The sequence below is a fragment of the Muscardinus avellanarius genome, assembly GCF_963383645.1.
Source record: "Muscardinus avellanarius genome assembly, chromosome: 5".
Lineage (NCBI taxonomy): Eukaryota > Metazoa > Chordata > Mammalia > Rodentia > Gliridae > Muscardinus > Muscardinus avellanarius.
In genome coordinates, this window is record NC_137790.1 from 39,347,344 (window position 1) to 39,367,927 (window position 20,584).

General features: G+C 32.0%; 1 protein-coding gene across 7 annotated transcripts in view; it reads left to right on the top strand.

Moving 5' to 3' along the window:
- CADM2 (cell adhesion molecule 2) overlaps nt 1-20,584 on the top strand; it is a gene marked incomplete at both ends in the record, with an annotated part of 1,088,291 nt that overhangs the window by 263,266 nt on the left and 804,441 nt on the right. The window lies entirely within an intron of this gene.

Genomic DNA, 20,584 nt, shown 5'->3' on the forward strand with positions numbered 1-20,584 from the left:
CTAAAGTGTGGGTGTGATGTGGACAGGTCCCATCTTGCTTTAATTCTTTAGTGGAAAATGGCACTGTGTATTTATTAATAAATGAGTGACTCAAATCAGAACAGCACCATGAAAGTAAGGTATATGTAGTGTAAAAATTATATGGTGGGGTTTAGTAAAGAATGGAATTTTATTTGGGCTATAGAAAACCTTCTCTGTGTTTTAAGATCTCCATCGTCAGTTACCACTTATAGAAACTCATGCTTAATTATCAATAATTTCATTTTGTTAATTTTCCTTTTCAGTCTGGAGAAAGGAAGGATCAAATGTATTGAGTGGCTATCTTATACATGAAATGCATATTTATTTGGTTTCTGAACAACATAGACATAAAAGGACTTTTGCCTAGTTAGAAATAGAGAAAAAATAAATGATACATAAATAATTTTGTAATCATACCTATGACCCATTCAGCGTGCATGGAAGCTTAACATGAAGATATAACCACACAGCTTACAAAGTGAAAGACAATGTAGTAATAAACTTTTTTGGTGCATTATAATTTCATATTACAATGTAGTTCACAACAATTATGACATACATGCACACAGCACTTGATGAGCTTTCCCCTGGCTTTCTCCACAGTTCTTCCCTTCCTAATACAAGATAATGAAATTCACATTGGTATTCTCACATATGTACCTAATGTCAATGAAAGTGTTTCCTGAGAATGATAAGTGTTTTCACTCAACAAATACTTAGTTTACAATTGGTGTAACTTTGACCCTAGGTGTACAAAAGTAAGCAAGACAGACAGACAAACTTTCTGAGGGAAGCCTATGCCTTGTGCCTTCTCCATTTTACAAATTAGAAAACGCTCAAAAAGATCAAGCTTCTTGTCTAAGACCACACAGATAATAGTGAATTAGTTGGGACTCTACCCTATGTTTGTTTAGTTTACTATGATATATCTTGTGGTTTATTTAGACACTCAAGTTGGATAATTTTTATTTTAAGATACTCCCATTTAGGGAATCAGTGAGGTGGCCTTTGGAAGTAACTCAAGTCAAAACAAGAGAATTTTTTAACTCTTATGTCAGCCTGATCAGCTGTCTTAATTTCTGCTTATTCTTATCATGGTGCTACCTTTTTTGCTATTTTTGCATGGTGCTTCCTAGAAGGACATATAATAAAGTGAAATCTGACCATGAGATTTTTTTTGTAACATCTGAAGAGCCTGTTGTTGCCTGGAACAGGTCTTATACAAACCGTCTGTATGAAGTTTTTTGTCTCTGGTTAAGTAGCATTGCTGATCACAAAGGGTTTTTCCATTAATTCTGGTCATTGTTTCCTTCTTTTTAAATTTTTTATTGGTGCATTGTAGTCATACAGCTTAGTGGAGTATAGGATGGTAGAGGCATACATGCATACATCACTCATTTAGCCCTTCCCCAATTCCCAGCCCATTTCCCCCTGCCCCCGCTCCCTCCTTCTCATGTTTGGCTTAGTGATTGACTTTCATATGTTTATGAATGTTCATTATGTACATTAGGGAATTTCCCTCTTCCCCCTCTCATCTGCCTCAGGCCACCTTCTTTGCTCTTCTATGATTTCTCCTTCTTCTTCTAGAGTTCCTCCTATGACCCTTTATCTCCCTAGCTTTCTTCTATAAATATTTCACTGATGTCTTGGCTTGTTTTATTTAAGTTCCCAGTGCAGCTAATGATATGATCTATTTAACTCTACTTCTCTTTATGTCCATCCCTTTCTGTATTAACATAGTGTCTTGAAAATAGTAGTCCTCAATACACATATATTGAAATAAACTGAATTGATTCACCAAAATTCTATTTTATATTTATCAGTATTTTCAAGTATTAATGAAGCAATGATCTTTTAAAATACTCTAACATTTTTACATAAACATCTGCCATATACTTATCAGTTTATATTTTCAAACTGTTGGAATATAATTTTAAATATATTACAATGCTTTTAGTAATTCTGTAAGCAGTATTTGTTATTTCTTTTAATTATATCTACTTATTTGGAAATATACCATCTTTCTTTGACTGCTTACAACCTAATTTACATATCCTATGTGCTCAATGCATTTTTGTCACATGATTTTTATTGAAGTGATATTCCTTTATAAAAATTATAATATAATTTAGACATAAATCACACTAGCAATATCATTTGGGTAAGTACATATAACAAACTACAACAAAATTTATTTATTTTTATATGTGATGTTTTTAGTTTTTATTTATTTATTTTATTTTTTATTTTTTTTTGAGGGTCTAGGGATGGAACCCAGGGGCACTTGACCTCCGACTACACCCCCTGCCCTACTTTTTATTCTTTATTTTGAAACCAGGTCTCACTGAGTTGCAGAGGGCCTCACTAAGTAGCTGAGGCTGTCCGCGAACCACGATCCTCCAGGTCTAGGCCTCCCGAATGCTGGGATTACAAGCGTGCGCCACCACGCCCAGCTTGTTTTTAGTTTTTAAAAGTAACGTTTATTTATGATTTATAGTTAATTACTATTCAACTGAAAATTTAAATATATATTTAATGCATTATAATATATATTTGACAATAAGAACTAATCATAACTATAATCCTCAAAGGTAATTATTAGTGTTAAATTCTCCTATCTACATTTTTTATATTATAAATGTTTGTTTTTAGCTTTCTAGCCACGCATTACTTGTATTAGCATTTTGTACTTAAATTTATTCATGTTTGTATTACAATAATTAGAGAAAGCTTCACCTTATATGAATTTATTCTTTTGTTCTTGACTGCAATGAGACATGTTAACTTATTTTTAACATGTGAGTTAAGTGTTTTCTTTGGTCTTCCTTAATTGTGATGTGCTTAATATTTCTTTATGCAGGAAGCCAGCTATTTATAGGTTTAACGTCTATTAGATTTTCCATCATTTGATTTTTACTGATCCATTGCAATACTTTGCTCTTTTATGACTTATATTGTTTTACATTTATTACTACCAAGCTAAATTTGTTTTTCTTCATGACATTTTTAATATAATCTTTAGGGTGCATAAAGTATCATATTATCTACATGAGTAATTGGTGAGAATAGATATATGAGCTATTATTTATATGGTTTTATTGAAAATGGATTATCAATGTTAAATAGAGAGGGTTTCAGAAAATGCCTTTCAAATTTGGTGTGTGTGTGTGTGTGTGTGTGTGTGTGTGTGTGTGTGTGTGTGTGTGTGAGAAAAAGAGAGCAAGAGAAAGCAGGGAGATGGATAAAAGGAAGAGACAAAAATTGACACAAATGCAAAAATATAATTTTAGTATTTTAAAGGTTTATATTTGATTTATAAAATGTATAAACTTTTAAAATTAAATATTTTTACCCTGTCATCACCTCAGAGTCTAGCAAATATTTATTGAATGCACTCAGAGTCTAGCAAATATTTCTTGAATGCAGGTGAATTAAGTTTATAAGTAGTTAGCATATGGAATGGAGGAACTGAAGCATTCTATGTTTTCTTATTAATAAGCACTGCACAGATTTAATGGTTTGGAAAAAACAGGCAGGCATATAAAATATCCGACATCCAGCCTATCATAATCAGGTTGGGAAACAAACCTAGAGTCAACTAAGTATATTTAAAGTTCATGCACATACGTACATAGAGTCTTGAAGACATGACAAAATCTGAAAGAATCAATGAAATTGTTTGGAAGTTACCTTTCAGGTGTTTCTTGCAATGTATATTTCTGATTTTGGGTGTATTAAATATATGGGTATTTTATGCAGATTAAAATTACATGAGAAAAAATAAAATAAAATTACATAAGGTACATTTTGGTAATGAGGAAAAGGTAAAGAAATACGTGAAAGTATTGATGCCGAAATAAGAATTATGTATTTTTATATTTTATATGTTCTTTGGAGGATTAACTTAAAGAAAGAACAGTATAGTAATCAATGCAGATTATTTCTCACCCTGAACTACATACAATTTTAGGTAAATCTCAAAGTCCTCGGAAACTCAGGTTTCTCATACCTTAAAATTGTAGTCAATAAGATTGTTCTTGCACATTTTTTTGAGAAAAGCACTTAATATTATGGTCGTGAAAGAAGCATGGTTGTTTTAATTGATATAAAAAACTTATTTTTTCTTGACTTTCCTTGACCATTAACTCTTTCTGGAAAAGCATTCTCACTTATTCAGTGAGCATCTGAAGTGTCTAATACCATAAAGTGAAGACTTGGGCTATGAAAATAAGGGATGGTTGTTGTTCACAGTTTGGTGAGGATTCAAAACTTGATTTAGTGAAAAATGCTTAGAAGTGAGAAAAGGATGCATACCTCACTTGGACCTAGTAGAAGAGCACAGTGGTTATAAAAGGCTTTCTTGGAGACATCAGTCCAAGTGACCTTTATCCTACCTAATGAGATATATAGTAGCAGAACCAATGTAATAAGCCAAATATGGAGATTGATGAAGTGAAGAAATGTGAAACCCAGAGAACTAAAAAGACCCAATGAGTAGTACTGGAGACCAATTATTTCATGGGGTGAAAGTTTTACATTTCATTTTCAAAAACTCATGTTTCATGAGCAATGGAGTTTCTTTTACGGATTCAGAACGTGTAAAATCTGAAGCCTGTTGGAATTTCAAGTAGCTAAAATTTCTACATAAACTTTTGTTAGGTATAAGAATATTTCATCTATTTTCTTTTATGCCTGCTTTAAATTTAATTATCTTGAAATATTTAATATGAATTTCTTAGGTCTAACTAAAATAATTAAATAGGATTTTTCTTATCTGTATCCTTATGATAGTCGATATATGTGTATTTATATTAAATAGTATAAACATTAGCTTGTAGTTTTACACTAAGGTTTTAGAAAGTGTTTTGAAAGGTTAATTCTACAAATGATTTAACCACACCATGTATATCTTTTGGTTTTAACCTATACTATAAATTGTATATAATTACAAGTACAAAATATGTATTTTTGTATTTACTCTCTGGGCCACTGCTAGACTAAAACAAATTTTTGAATCACCATAGCATCTATCACAATGCATAAAAAATATTTGTGACACCAAGTTTAATTGATATTGAAAATGTAATATACCAGTTGAAACTCTGTGGTCAATAGTGTGCTAGGACTTGTGTTCCACATAAACATATGAAATCCCATCATGATATTTTGGGAGCTCAACCAAGATTTGAAAGTACCATAAAAAATTTGAACTAAAATAATCCTTTTGACAAACAAACAGTTATAAGGCCATTTCATTTAGTAGTATATCAAGTTTTAAAAATTGCTGGTGAGGATACAGGAAAATAGGCAATCTTATACACAGTTGAGTGATTTTGTAAATTATTCCAGTCACCATCAGTATAAAGGTTCCTCAAAAGAGTAACAGTGGAACCAGTATACAATTCAGCTATGCCACTCCTAGGCTTTTCCCCAAAATAATTAAAGTCAGAATATCATAGTAACACATGCGTTCCCATGTTTATTGCAGCACAATGACAATAGATAAGTTATACAATCAACCCATGTGTCTATCAACAGATGAATAAAAAATGTGGTATATATACACAGAGGAATTTTACTAAAGTATACATAAGAACAAAATAGTGCCATTTGCAAGAAAATAGACAGATCTAGAGAATATTATGCTATGTGAGATCACCCAGTCTCAGAACGTCAAGGATTGTATGATTTTTCTCATATGTGAAAAAAAGAAAAAAATTGGGAAACAAAGAAATTGCAGATAAATGAGGAGCGAGACCAGTATAAAAGCGGAAGGAGTTTAGGGGAGAGAGATGGGACTGAGAAAAAAGGGGGATTTAGGGTGGAAACAAATCCAATAGTGCTGTGTCCATATATGAAGGTATCATTCCCAATTTTACTAACATGTAAGAAAAGAGGGAAACAGTATAGAATATCCAGGAAATACACCAAGTACTGTGTGCATGTATGTTTATATCAATTTGAACTTCAATGATGCATAATTGCAATGTACCAATAAAATAATTTAAAAAGTAGATCAGTTTAAAGCAAAGGACAAAGAAACACTTATGAAAATAAATGATCATTTTTGATAAATTATGTTGTTTATAAGTATGTATCGCTAGGAAGTAAGTAGTTTACATATAATATAAATATATGCTCTTGAAAACTTTCTTTTTAACATACTTCATGAAAATCTCATGTGTAGGCATGTGTGTATGTGTGCGTGCATGTGTGTATTACTGGGAATAGAACTCAGAGGCATTCTACCTCCAAGCTACAACCCCCAGCCACTTTTATTATTATTATTAATGTTATTATTAATATTATTTTAATGTTAAAACATTGTCTTGCTAGGTTGTTAAGAGTCCCACTAAATTGCTGAGGCTGACCTCCATGCATCTTCCTGTTTCAACCTCCCAGATGCTGTGATAACTGGTGTGTGCCACCACATCTGTCCTTGAAAATCTCTTTATTAAAAATTCAACAGTCCTATTAATCAACATGACTACAAAATTTTGCGTTGTTTGTGCTCTATTTTTTCTCCAGAAGTTATATTTGTCTACAAATTTTATTAAAATTCTCATAGAGATACAGAATTAAGTTGTTAAGAAAAGAGAATAAAATTAGTAAAATAAAAAGACATAAGCTTAGAAAGAATTCAAATTATGATTGCAAGTAAAAACAAGTAGCTTTTGAATATAATAGCAATAGAATCGATCATAGGTTTATTATGCAATGAAATACTATCAGAAAACCTGTTTTCTTATGTCCATGTCTTTGTAATGCCTTCCAAGCACACCTAGTGCTATGTGCATGTATGTAACTACCATAATGAACTACACTATAATATGATACTATAATGTACCATAAAAGTATGAAAAATATAAGATGTGTGAGACTGGACATCATACCACATAAATATTTTAATTTTAGGACAAACAGTTATCACCTTCTGATTATTGAGCTTAGCATAGTCCTTTATTATTTTTACTTCTTGCTATGTCACTTGTGATATTTAATCTCTATGATGTTTAATTTGCTCTGAGAAATAGCTCAAAGAAATTCAGAAATAAAATCTTAAAGCAATAAAAAGCAAATGAACAATAACAATGTGTACAAGAGCAAAAAAAATGTATTGTAAAGGACAGGAAAAGATATCACACACACACACACACACACACACACACACACACACACACACACACACACACTGGTATTGTTCCAATATGTTATAATCAAAAGAGGTGTCGAAGCCAGGTAACTTTTTAAGTAGAGGCAGTTATCTGTCACTCAGATTTCTTTTGTTTGTATTGTTTTGTTGTCATAGATGCTTTTACTTACTTTTTATTAATCTCACTTCCCTGGTCTGTCAAAACATGTAGGAAGATACTCCATCACTGAAGTCAATGATTCTATTATAAGTGAAATCTTAATTTGTCAAAAAAAAAACACAATTAAATCACAACAGAAGAATTTAGGTCATTTTATAGAATGATTTGACTGTTTTTTTTAAGCCTGTCATGAATGACAAATGAGAAAAAAAATTGTTAAACCTTTTCATTCTTTTTCATTTTCTTTTCTTTTTTTTTTCTTTTCTTTTTTTTTTTTTTTTTTTTTTTTTGGTGGTACTGGGGATGGAACCCAGGGGCCTTCTACCTCCAGGCTACACTTCCAGACCTATTTTATATTTTATTTGGAAACCGGTCTCTTAACCCCGCTAAGCCTGGCTTCGAACCTGCATGATCCTCCTGTCTCTGCCTCCCAAGCACGGGGATTACAAGCGTGCGCCACCACACCCGGCATTCATTTTCTTTTTTTTTTCTCTTATTTATTTTTATTTTTTATTGGTTCATTGTAGTTATACATCTTAATGGGATAAAAGACTTGTGGAGACATACATTAATATATATATTTTACTTTAAATGTTCAATTTTGTTTTATCTCATTTACTTTATGTATGCTTTGTTAATATATAAAATATGTTTTCTAGGCCGGGCGTGGTGGCGCACTCTTGTAATCCCCGCGCTTGGGAGGCAGAGACAGGAGGATCGCGCAGGTTCGAAGCCAGCTGTGCGCGCTGGTTTAGGAGACCCTGTTTCTAAATAAAAATGTAAAAATAAGTCTGGGAGTGTAGCCCGGAGGTAGAAGGGCTTCCAGGAACCCAAGTACCACCAAAATAAATAAATAAATAAATAAATAAATAAATAAATAAATAAATAAATAAATAAATAAATATGTTTTCTACTTTTTAGGTTTAGTAACATGCAAACTAAAGCTTTTTTTGAAATATTAAAGAGCTAAAAACATAGACCATGTATTAGAAATACTTTAATGCATTTCATAATCATGGTATTGAAAATGGTTTGAAATACAGTAATTCACTGCCTTGTCCTCTTCTAAAAAAATAAATCTTAAGATCTTGCAAAGAAAAAATTACATAAAAAGAGGTGGGTATGAGGCAGAATCAGTCACTTCTGGAAAAAATATATGCATATAAATAACAACAGATTACTAAAAATTTAGAATTTTCAACCTAGATATTTAAAATATTTTCATGAAACCTCTTTTAATACATACATACAATCTGCCATCAGAATGATAGTGATTTTTATTTCTTTTCCAAAGGATGACACTTTTTTTATCAATGGCATTAATACAAATTATTTTATATATCTCAGAATGGGTCATTTGCTTCTATTTATTACATCATGTGAGCATTTATTTGAATTTTCAGAGATATTTTTGCTTTGTCTTATATTATCTGACATTTTCTTGTATGAGAGTCATACTTTATTCAAGTAAAGCATTCTGTTTTCTTTAAACATGTATGAGCTCTCAAAATTCTTATATCTTTCTACTAGCTGCCATGATATTAAGTGTCTTCCAGGAAAATTTCAAATTTTGCCACTGTTCTTTCAGCAGCCATCAATTTTTGTGAAGTCAAATGATAAAGTCTACTCAAATATTCTTGACTGAAGTATTTTTATCTACTGGTTTAATGACAATATTGAAAAAATAATAGTGAGTATGATTTTTAAAGGTGAAAAAGATATAAAGACATTTAAATTCTATTAAGGGAAATGTGAGAAATGTCTTTTCAAAAAAAACCCAAATGGCATGGTTGTAATTTGAATTTGATTTAGTTTGACATATATTTGGTCTGTTGTAGTCCCTTGATATGTGTAAAGAGCATTGTTTTTCCACTTTGCCTCCCCAAGAGTCTCCAGCCCACAACTCATTACATATTGTCTATATTCAAAACCTGAATGATGGCTAAATCTTCATTCATAGGCACTAAATTCTAGCATCTCAAAAAGAGTGACACACTTACACCTTCGACTTTACTTCCTTGATGGGCTTCTTTTGAATATTCCTCCTCTGTGCAACCTCCATTTGTGAGGTTCTAGGTCAGTTCACAGATCTTATCAATCCAAATTTAATTTTATTATCTTAGGGCTATATTTTAGTAAAAGTACAATGGTAAGACTATAACAAAGGTTAGTAGTAATGGAAGGTACATGACTTAGATAAGCCTTATAATCAGGAAAACTGGAGCAGCTTTAGTACACTGTGGCTAGGAAAACAACAGGAAATTGAAAAATGGAAAGTTTGTTTCACAAGGTGACCTGGGAAAAAGCAGTCAGTGGGGGTGAAGAGTTTTCTGGCTTAATAATAAATAGGTATACATAAATAATTAGTTTGTGACAATTTTAATGACAACCCAGCCATGGACAAGATAAATCTACATATTGAAAGAAAGCAGTTAAAATGTTGACTTGCAGAATGACAGAGGTAAAGAGGGTACATTTAAGTAGAGACAGGCAGCTTGTCTAAATATGACTAATATTAAATACAGGTGATTATAGCATTTGAAATTGAAATTAAAAATAATCTCTGATTCACTTATTTTAAAATCACCAAATCCCCTCAGCTGCATATTGTACCAGGTGCCTGTGCAGTTGGAACAACAAGCATATGCAGTGATTTAAAAATAACATTCACGGGTGTCACCTGATGTCACTCCAGATAAGAAACGATGCTCCCAATCAGAGAGAACACTCTCTGGTATTCATCCTAACACCTCCTAAACCTGTGCTACATATTTATATCATGAATTTTAAAGTGATCTTTTGGATCTTGAACATATTAAATAGATTACGCTTTCCAAAAGTTGTAAACAGAGAAAGGAGAAAAAAAAAAAACACTTTCATTTTAAAAACTGTGTATACAAAGATTTTTTTTCTTTTTTTTAAATGATTGGGTTTAAATCAAATAAAGATGCTTCGATTTTTTTTCGCCCTTTGAGATCATATGAACTGGGCCAAATATTCAAGTAGTATTCATGACTTCTTGTTCTTCAAAAAGATATTTAAGAAGTACAATTTCAGGCTTCTCAAGTACAGTCTTCTAAATATATTGTTCAGATCTTAGGAAGGAAGAAAACATTTATCAAGGCACTCAGGCAAGCTGTGTACTAGGCACTTTGTGTACACTTGCTTTTCTCAGTTAAAGTCCTGCAGAGAATATTATATCTATTTCATAGATTTAGTAACTAAAGTCCTGAAAGGTTAAGTTGATTTCTCAAGATCAAAAAGAAACCTAAATTCTCTAGAAGCACAAGATTTTCTATTTTTGTACTTAAATATCACTGTAAAGATTGTTTCACGAGCTTATTTGAAAAGAAGTAATTTAAAAAATGCATTGATGTTAACTCTCCTTACCATTTGACTGTATACTCTATACACAAACATTTAGTATCACAACTGATTTTTGGTATACATTCAGACTCTGCTTGGTGCCCTCTCCCCTCTGCTCCCCGCTCACCCCCCCAACAATGAGTGTCCAGGTTGACCATGCTATCTTCATACTTTTACACATGTTTGGGTGTAGCTCCTCCATTAATCAACCTCAGTCTTCTTTCTCTCCTATCCTTCCATTCTAACTTTGCTGAGGTTTCCCCTCCATTATCTGGAGCCCCTCTGGTGTTAAGTGAGATCAGCCAGACACAGAAAGAGAGGGGACATATGTTTTCTCTGATTTTTTTTTTTTTAAGAATTGCTGAAGCCGGGCGTGGTGGCGCACACTTGTAATCCCAGTATTCGGGAGGCTGAGACCAGAGGATTGTGGTTTGCTGACAGCCTCAGCTACTGTAGCTCGGAGGTCAAATGCCCCTGGGTTCCATCTCCATACCTGCCCCCCCCCCAAAAAAAAAAGGGTTGCTGAAGTTGGAGATAGGGCTTCTTCAAGCATCTTTCCAAAACAAAGCAAAACAATTAAAAAAAAAAACAGGTTCCTTGACACATATTAAAATTTATACTTGAGGTTAATCTGAAAGAGACAGACTTAGAGTACTACTAGCTCAATAGTGAGCAGTGCAATTCATAGATATGCACTTCATGTTACTAGGCAATTCTGAGTGAAAAATACAATTGACAAGATCATAGCAGATGAAACAGTAAATGAAAGAAAGGAGTTAAATGAGCATAAAAGATCCAGGAATTCAGCATAAGAATTGCAATGATTTTAATAAAGTTTTCAATGTCTCTCACTTTCAAAGTTCATGAAAAACTGGGAGAAAGAAAGATATTAAAAGAAAATAGCATATGGGAAAAACTGAACATTGAATAAGTGCTATTTTAGAAGATTTTTTTTAAAAGGGAGACTTTGCTAGTAAGTCACAAAAAGTGCCTATCCCTTCATTGTTATCTACATAGACTAATATTTTAGAAAGTCACTTCTAGCATCATTTTTCATCAAATGCCATGAAATTAGTTGAATTCTTTCTCATTCTTTAATAAATAAAAAAATCTAGTAACTAACTAATATACAACTTACTCAGAAATCTTATAACTAATTTTCCTCAGTTCATCATTGGACCTGTTTCTTAATTAGATTATCATTTTATTGAGTCAATTGTGTTAAGCCCGTCAGTCGGCCTGGTTTTTCTCATATCTAAGTTGTCTGTTTTCATCTTGAAAATAGGTTTTCACAGAAACGTAGTAAGGTTCTTTAACACATCTACATACATTGAGATGAGAGCACTACATTGACCTATGAAAATGAAACCATCAAAATATCAGATAATGTAATATGACAAGATAAACTTGTGCAAATGAGAGATACAGAGAATCTAGCTTTTGCCAAAAATAGTAAAAAATTAACTGCTAAACAACTATAAAAAATAAAAACTATGGATGTGTACTTCAATTTATATTCCATTAAAGGGTAGGGAGATTTTTATAATGAATCTTCTTAGAACTGAGATGATTTGCTGGGCATGGTGGCACACCCTTGTAATCCCAGCATTTGGGAGGCCAAGACATTAGGAACATGGTTCTAGGACAGCCTCAGCTACTTAGTGAGGCCCTTTGCAACTCAGTGAGACCCTGTTTGAAAATAAAGAATAATAAAAAAATAGGGGTGAAGTGTAGCTTGAAGGTAGATGCCCCTAGGTTCCATCCCTAGTACAGAAAAAAAAAATCCCTCAGATGATTTTAATGTTTTATTCTATAGTTCTTCACATACTTGAGCTTTTAAGGAATATCAATAGATTGATGACATCCTCCTTGTGGGCACTGCCTTTGTAGAAAAAAATAGAGCCTTCAAACAATAGGTAGGTAATATTCCTAACCTATTTTTTATTGAATAGAGAGGAGTGATACTTTAGTCCCGTCTGTGAATTGACAAGATAGAAATCTCCAGTTTATCTCTAATGAAATCATACAGTATATTTATTGATTGGCTTATACATTTTAGGAAGAATAGCAGAATTTTAACTGCTATATTTGGGATCATAATGAGATTTCTATAATATGCCTTAAGTGGGAAATACTAGAATTATGCAATATATATTTGTCAGTTATTTTTGAAGCTATAGATTGTTAACGTTTTAAAGCAATTCACATAAACTTGGTATTTTCCAGAGGTTCAAAGTGCCCATGCGTAATTTCAGTAAAGACCATATAAAGATTAAATTATAATGAGTAAGTTCTATACTTTAAACTCAGATTTTTATCTATATAAAAACCCCAGAAAGTAAAATTCTTTTATATAATAAATATTGATTTTTTTCAGACCAACAGAAAGCTATCAAATATCAGCTCATTGTCAGTAATTTTAGAAAAACATATAATTGCTGTGTTTTTGTTGCCTCAATCAATATCTTGATCAATAAAAATAGAAGGCTTTGCAAATCATAAACTTGACCATTTTTTTCTTTTCAGTGTATATATGATATTATTGTCTAACTTTTTATGTTAGTGGGGCTTTAATATATTCTGTGTGTTTTAAATATGTCATAATAAACCACTTGTGAAATAAAAAGATTGGATTTATTTTTTTACCTACTGTTATATTTACCCATAGAATTTTAACTATAACTTTGTGTAAGGCAGAGATAACACTTAATGGGTGGGCAACAACAATTAATAGATTTCATATGAAAGAGTTAAAATATAACACAAATTAAGACAATATTGACAAAATGATCTTAATTTTTTCTCAAACATTACATTAGTATGTTTATCACTTGCTTTTATGTGATTCTATTTTCTAGAAATAAGCACATATAATTGAGAATGCATTATCACATTTAATAATGTATTGCATGATAATAAAAAAGTTTATTAATGAGCTAAGCTTTAAATTAAATTATATTTATATACAATATTAAATGTATTTTTTGTGACACTGGAGATTAAACACAGGGGCTTCCTATCTCTGAGCTACATCCCCAGTCCTACTTTTTATTTTTTCTTAGAAACAGGGTCTCACTAGGTCAATGAGAGTCTCACTACTTGCTGAGGCTATGCTTGGACCTGAGATCCTCCTGTCTCAGCCTCCCAAGTCCTGGGATTACAAGAATGCAGCACCACCACCCCCACTATTAAGTGATTATTTTTTCTTGAAAATTTAGAATGTCAAAATATTAAACAAAATAGCTAAGTTATCTGTCTATAAGTATATCTATATTTCAGACCAATAACAATCCAAACAATTATAGAAATTATAACATGAAAATAAGAATTTCTCATGAATAAAGTAATACAATATACACAGAAAACTTTATTACTGCAATGATGGAATTAAAATAAGCTAAAAATTAATAGAAAATGGATATCATTATAAATTTATGTCCAACAGTGAGATACAGAGAAACTGAGCTCATCAGCATTAAGCATATCTTAATCCATACACACTCGAAGTAGCAACCCTTTAGACTAAAGACAGTTTGCTTATAATTAGTAATTGAAAGTGGAATGTTTTTTGAAATTATTAATAGCAACTCACCTATATATATTAAAAAGTGGAAATTTTTTATGAATAGAAACAAATATTTCTCTGCATGGAAATATTGTAATGCTTAATATCACTGTTATTTGTTAGCAATTGTTTAAAATATTAAAACAAGAAATCATAGACATTTGGGAAGCTATTTGTGACCATATAGTGTTGACTATGTACTTATGAATGCAATACAACCAAGTTACTGGAGACTATCTCATTTCTTCAGGTTGACAAAAATAATATTGTGTTCAGATACCATGACATGTATAACTGGAAATTGAAAAGCATGTTGTAAACATAATGATCATAATTTTTATTATGTTTTATGTGAATATTTAAATAAATGACAAAAACTTACACTTACTTAAACATTGATATGATTTTGAAATAATGATCAATTTTTTTTCTCTTTAAAGAACCTTTCTGCATATTTGGAAGTTAGGAATACAGCTGGTTTTCTATAACCAAATATTTAAATATGTTTCTATCGAAACAGTATGTTTTATTCAATAAATTACTTCTTGCATCAAATTCTCATAAATCTGATCATTTTATATCCAGAAAAAATTTATTTTACATGCAAACTAATGCTTTTTTAAAAATAAGGCAACATATTTTGTAAAATGGGATGTATTGGCTTCACAAACAATGTAAAAGTGGAAATTGTACACTAGCTCAATGCAGATAAGATGCCACTTGAGGATGGATCATATTCGAGTTTTAGCTGAATCCACTACTAGAACAATATAAAAATAGAGATGAAAGAGACATCTGAAATGACACAATTGTTTAAATCGTAATAAAAGATCTTAAAACTGCATATGCACGGGAGGAATCTATAATGATGCCCCATTTGTGGTTCAGCCTGCTCGGCTTTCCAATTTCCAGCACCTCATTCCAAGTGCAGAGGGAATCAGCCCGACATTTCAATTATATCATCACATCTTAACCTCTGGTTGCTACAGGAAGCCTTTTGAGATGATCAAGAGCAATGCAATGCTGTCATAGAAAAGTTAGCTAAGGGCATGCAGAGGTAAGGTGTATATAATCAGATGTTTTATATACAAGGTGTGTGCATTTATTCAGTGATGACAATTTTCTAAATCATAGGTATTCTGAATTACTGCTGATAAGCCAGGACTCTAACCTGGATATCCTAAATGACTGCCTATGCAGCTTAGTCTATTTTAGCTCATAGTGGAAATTTATAAAAAATGCTTTTAAGGCTAAAATCAATGATTGACTTGAAGATCATGGAGATGCTTGTTCAAAGTATAAGATTATTTTGTATAAGCCTTTTAGACCCATGGTAACATCAATTTGAAAGGGAACACAGAATGCATTGAAAGCATAGTAATTATTTTGAATTACTGGCAAAAAAGAATAATATGATACGGGGAATTTAGAAAGGTTAGTATTGTCCACCACTCCAAATGCAAACATGGAATGATTGTTTCCTAATGAGGGGATCTTTCATATTTTACTTTGATTTTGTTTTGATTTATTTATTTACTTCTTAGTAAAATGTAATGATCTGAGAAACTGCCACTACTAAATGTAATGCCCTAGGAAATAGACTCTCAAAATACACTGACCTTGTCACAACCTGAAACACGTACTTCAAAACTGTTCAAATTCAAAACAGAACTGCACTTGCTATGTCTCAGTGCTACCAATAGTAATTTTAGGTAACTGTCACTTTAAAAGTAGCCATCAACTCTGCCTAAATATACATTATTTTTATATAAAAACCCTGGTATCTTCTTTCAACATATATTTCAAAGAGAGCTAATATAGTGCATAAGCCTTAAAAGCAACTACATTTCCCTGTTATGCTACTGAGAAAGAAAATTGTAGTGATTAGTCAAAAAAGTGAATAAAATTGGTTATATGCAATAGAGTGACCTTGATATTGATTGTTTAAAAATATTCTTATGGCCTGTGTGATACCAAAACAAGTACTGTTTCACATTCTCACCTCTATAAAGAAACTACTTTTCATTTAAAAACGTATTATAGTCTTGACAGTTAAAGACTGAGCATACTGGCCAAGAGCATTTTAGTAGCTGTGATTTTAATGGAGGTAGAAATATGATATTATGGTAATACATCTACTTACAATTTGAGGCACATGAATTCTTTCAAATTTGTTTTAAGCTATTTGTAGTCTTGAATAAACAGGTGTGCATATGAAATAGTATTCCTAGCTTTAAGTATTAACAGTATACTAGAGATGAAAACAGGAATATTCTATTTATTTTTCTAGTCACAAATGTGATGAACAGGGTTTTTAATATATGCACTTATTTCTATGCCTCTGAAACATGCTAGAAATCTATATTTTTCAACAAGAATACTAGTATTCTTTCTTATATATCACCCATGAGCCTCGGGTAATCCTTAGGTGGTTTTATTCTTCCTGAGATTTCAACTGAGAAAATGACCAATTAGCTGCAATTTTATGATGATATTCATGATGTGAGCACCAATGTAACCTATTTTTTGGAGAAAATTTGGTAATATTTCCTTAGGATATAGACAAAGATCAGTCTATGCACCATTCTATATTATGGTCTAAATGTGACATATTCTTCCAATTCCTACATATTTAAATGGAAAATAAAAAAAATCAATCCCATTTATGTTTATCTTTGCAATGCTAAATATATAGTTCAAATTCTCGAAAGTAACTTGGTGTCTGACTAGGCGAACATTTAGGGTATATATTTATTGTTTAATACTAGTTATTGGTCTTACTAAGAAAAGTAATGGGCATATTGAATTTAAATCTCCACAGGTAAAATAATCTCTAGAATATTGTATTTAATCATTCCGTCTATACTGTTAAAGAAATTGGGGTAAATCCATAGGACAATGAGCAAGGTAGAGAAAGAACCTAAAAGTAACTTAGGAGAAATGATCAAATTTCAAATATAAGAAGAGAATAGTTGTTTTAAGATATTCAATGCATTTTCCTGTGATTGAGACTATAAATTGAATTTGTATGACACGAGAGAACTAAAATCAGTACAGAAGTTACTAGGAAATTCAATATAAGATAGACTTCCCTGAAAATTATGACTGTCCGAAATTAGAATGTTTTGTCATTGTTAGATATCTTAAGGAAGGGAGTGAATCAACCTGCCTGAAAGATTGTATTAGCATTTAGGACTGGAGAACAGGATTGGGTGAAGAAACTCCTATAGACCAATGTCATTTGGATGTTCTGTGAATTTAAAGACTAAAATATTTCCTTGTGATAACCTTTTTTTCTAAATGATTCAGTGTTCCAAATGTGCAAGACAGGAATCTATTGAATTGTACTGAACAAAATTGCAGTTTTGTAAGTCCAAAGTGGTTGAGTCATAGCAATTTCATGTAGTTATCTATGTTCATAGCTCTCTAATCTCTGAATCGGATAGAAAGGAGGAGGGGGGAAATGAATGTTCCCAGAATTTGTTCTGCTAGTACAGTCATAATTAAATTCAGAAAAATTTGTGTGTTCCGTAATTAGTTGAATTGGCCATAAAAATGTAAAAATAAGTAAAGATAATTACCAGTATTCCAAACTTCTTTCATCCAATTCAGTTTCTCATATTATGTTGGTCCGGTAGATAAATGAACAATAACTAAATCAAAAGATAATAACAAACTAGCTAATAGCTGTGGAAACTCTGGGAATTGGAAAGTACTAAGGAAATTATGCTATATCTTTATAGCTATAATGTTTTAATTGTGAGTAGAGTGTGGGAAATTTTTTATAAGGATATTATGATATAAACAATTATATATGAAAAGTAAAACCAAATTAAAAGAGAAATGGGAGAAATGGTAGTAAGTCATGATAGCCACTGTCAACAGGCGTAAGGACTTCTGCACTCAATGCCAACTGTCACTAATTTTGGTGGTACTGGGGTTTCTGGAAGCCCTTCTACCTCCAGGCTACACTCTCAGACCTATTTTATATATTTTTTTATTTGGAAACAGGGTCTCTTAAGCCAGCATGGCTGGCTTGGAACCTGCACGATCCTCCTGTCTCTGCCTCCCAAGTGTGGGGATTACAAGCGTGCGCCACCATGCCCAGCCTTGTCACTAATTTTTTAAATAACCCTAAGAAAGGCATGAAATTACTCATGGCCCAAGGTAGCTCATCAACACCATGAGTAAGATTCAGTCATTGAGCTCTGCATTAATTTTAAAATATTAAATTCTATTACTACTTGATAATGTTCTGTATGCATAATAAAACTAGTGAGTGCCATCTAAAAAGAAAAATTAAGAGTAATCAATATTTTATTGTGTCTAAGTCAATGATGAAAAATTAGTAGAGACAAATATTATTACTGACAGATTTAGTCCATGAGAGAAAAATGCGTACATAATGCTGGAGGTGTTTTTTTGTTTTATTTTTGTATTTTGGTTAAAGTCATTGCATAGAATTGGTTGGAAGACCAGTTAGGTTACTTGTTGAGTTTGTTACCTCAGAGATCTTTAGAATACTCCTTTCTGGTCTCTAACTTCAGAGTTAATTGATCTATGACTTCATCTGCTATGTGCTAGAAATCTATCACTTGTGATTGATGAGGAAGACCCATTTCTCTTTGGCTGCTCTCAGCTAATCACTGAATGATGTGGGGATATTAGACAGGTACATTGATGAAAGATCAATGTCTCGCATTCATTATGCTCTGTTCTAATTTATAAGTATTATAGGACAAGGTCTCTATCTCACCAATATTTATATTCTTGGGAATATGGCACTCTGGGCCCCCAATAAGTGTCAGGATACTTATACAATTAAAAGAATAAAAAATAAAGTTAGTTTATCAATATTCAGTGATTATATAAATTAGAAATTTGCCACAGAAAAAGGTTTGACCTTTTCTTTTGGTCAAATGCAATGAAAGTCCATCACAGATTCAGTAAAAGAAATGACCAGTTATGACATGTGTCTCACATATATTTCAGTGGGTAGTTTGAGAAGATGAGACAGATCTAAGGTCTGCTCCACAATTGAATGCTGTATTTGTTATACCAAAATTTACAGGAGTCTTCTACCTATTACACAGTAACTTACTAATCACTCACCCTATCTGTCTAGAAGCAATCACTTCAATATTTTTCCCATAAATACATAATTTGTAGACTAATCTGTGCTATGAAACTGATAAAAAAATTTTTGAATCTCAGAAAATAATGACCTTTCCTGTTTTTAACCAAGATCAGTAACTTTAATGCTGAGAAATTAACTAGCTTGAACTTAGCAGAGTTTTAAAAATGAGATTCTAATGGACCCTGGAACCCTGGAGTTGTCTGACAAATGGCATATTCTATATAAATAAAACCAATATTATTTATTATTAAATGTATAAGTGTGCCATTTAAAAATCTGCAAGAGCTATTCACTACAAGAAAAATATTAACAAGTACCTTAGGCAGAAGATTACAGTGGTACATTTCAGAGTGGGGTATTTGTTTTAAATATGATAATTTCATTATTTGGATGGATGTATATTCCTACAGTATCAGACATAAAGAATTGAAAATATGAGAAACATATTCCATTGCTATGCCTAAATGACACCGTCTCAGATTATCTGTGGTTCTTATCCCCTCCATTAGTGCGGGTAATCGAGGATTTGAATTTGAAAGTGCAAGTTTATCTCATTGTTCCATTATAAGTAATAAAAGTGACCTATGTGAGGATATTAGATTAGCAATTTTACTTAGTATTCACCTTATGCTTAGAATGTGTGAAATTGTTAACTCGTTCAAATTAAGTCATTATCCCGATATATAACAAACAGACTTCTGCTTAAAAGGCTTAACTAAGCAGGTGTAGAAAGAAAGGAACTGCTCCATCAAATGCTTCAGAAAATCCTTTCTACTGCTGTTCTTTATTTTTACGTCTCATTAACAGCAGAATTAACTATCACATCCAGCACATATAGGGGAAATTGAGAGAAATTAAGCACTCTGCATAATCTTCTTAAAATATCTTAAGTACAATAAAGATGTAGGGATTTTTTGTTCTTGTTTCTTTTTAGGAACAGCCTGGCATTCCATTGAACCTTCTTATCACTGGTACAAGGGTATGGGATACGTGATGGTACATTAGCTCGCGAGCGCTGCTGTGACAAAATACACAGATTATATGATGTAAACAATAGAAATTTCTTCTCTTATATATCTGGAGTCTAGAAACTCCAGATCAAAATGTTGCAGATTTTTTAATGATATTTTCTCCCTTTCTTTGCAGATGGCTTTTTGTATGTCCTCGCAAGGTGACCCCTTG